This window comes from Octodon degus, unplaced genomic scaffold, assembly GCF_000260255.1.
Source record: "Octodon degus isolate 3935 unplaced genomic scaffold, OctDeg1.0 scaffold00083, whole genome shotgun sequence".
NCBI lineage: Eukaryota > Metazoa > Chordata > Mammalia > Rodentia > Octodontidae > Octodon > Octodon degus.
The window spans coordinates 7,375,404-7,376,730 of NW_004524659.1; positions in this window are offsets into that span (position 1 = coordinate 7,375,404).

Genomic DNA, 1,327 nt, shown 5'->3' on the forward strand with positions numbered 1-1,327 from the left:
ATAGTTACGTAAGACATTAAAATCTGGAGAAAGTTGGGTGAGGGCTTATGGAATCTCTATTCTTTGGAATTTTCTGTAAACTTAAAATTATACCAAAATGAAAAGTTAAAAAAAAAAAAAAAACATGTGTTGAAGGTGTAGTTCCAGCCTGCAGCACTGTTGGGATGTGGTGAAGCCTTTAGGATGTGGGGTCTACCAGAAGGAAATAAAGTCCTTGGGCTGTCCCCTTGAAGGGGATATTGGGACCTTGGTTTCCTCCTACCTCTTTTGCTTCCTGGCTAGCTTGAGGCAAGCAGCTGCCCCTCTCATGTGCATCCTGTCATGATGTTTTGTGTTACCACAGGCTCAAAACAATGAGGGCACCTGGCCATGGACTAAAACCTCCATCTCTGTGAAACTAAACTGCTCCTTTCCAAAAGTTGGTTATCTCAGGTATTTTGATACAGCAATAGAAAGCTGAGGAACGCGCTCTGCTATTTGGTTTTATATATATTCCCTTTAAATTAAACAAAATTTATATAACAGTGACAGTCATAAACACATTCACCCAGTGACCATTGTTGGAGCATAGCTCCATTTTCAGACTAATGTTAAAAAAAGAAGGCCTGTAGACCCTACAGAGAGGTTCAGGGAATTAGTGGAAGCTTTTTCCTGTCTGAGTTCATATCATGCTACAATAAACTTCCTAAAATAGGTCATAAAAGTCCTGAATGAAACCTGATTTTCTTTTTTTTTTTTTTGGTTTGTTTTGCTATTTTTTATTGGTACATGTTAGATATACATAATGATAACATTCACCATAGAGAATTCTTACATGATATATTTTACTTTTTTTTCCCCATACCCCTCCCCTTCCTTTAACCTCTCTTCTTTTTCTTATTTACAAAAGATTTGTTTCTTCTGCATTTTCTATCTTATTAGAATACAGATTCTTGAAGTAAGTATCAATGATCCTCTGGATTTCTGCAGGATTTGTTGTGATTTCATCCTTTTCATTCCTAAATGCATGGATTTGAGCCTTTTTCTGATAAGTTTGGCTGAGGGTTTGTCAATTTTATTTAATCTTTCAAACAACCAACCATTGGATCCATTGATTCTTTGTACAGTTTTCTTAGTCTTCACTGCATTAATTTCCGCTGTCATTGTAATTTCCTCTCTTGTATGAGCTTTGGGCTTGAGTTACTCTTCTTTTTGGAGAAGCTTGAGGTTCAACACTGGGATTTTTATTTGAGCTCATTGTTTTCCTGATGTGGGAATTCACCACTATAAATTTCCCTCCTAGTGCTGCTTTCATTTTGCCTCGTAAGTTCAGGGATATGGCAATGAC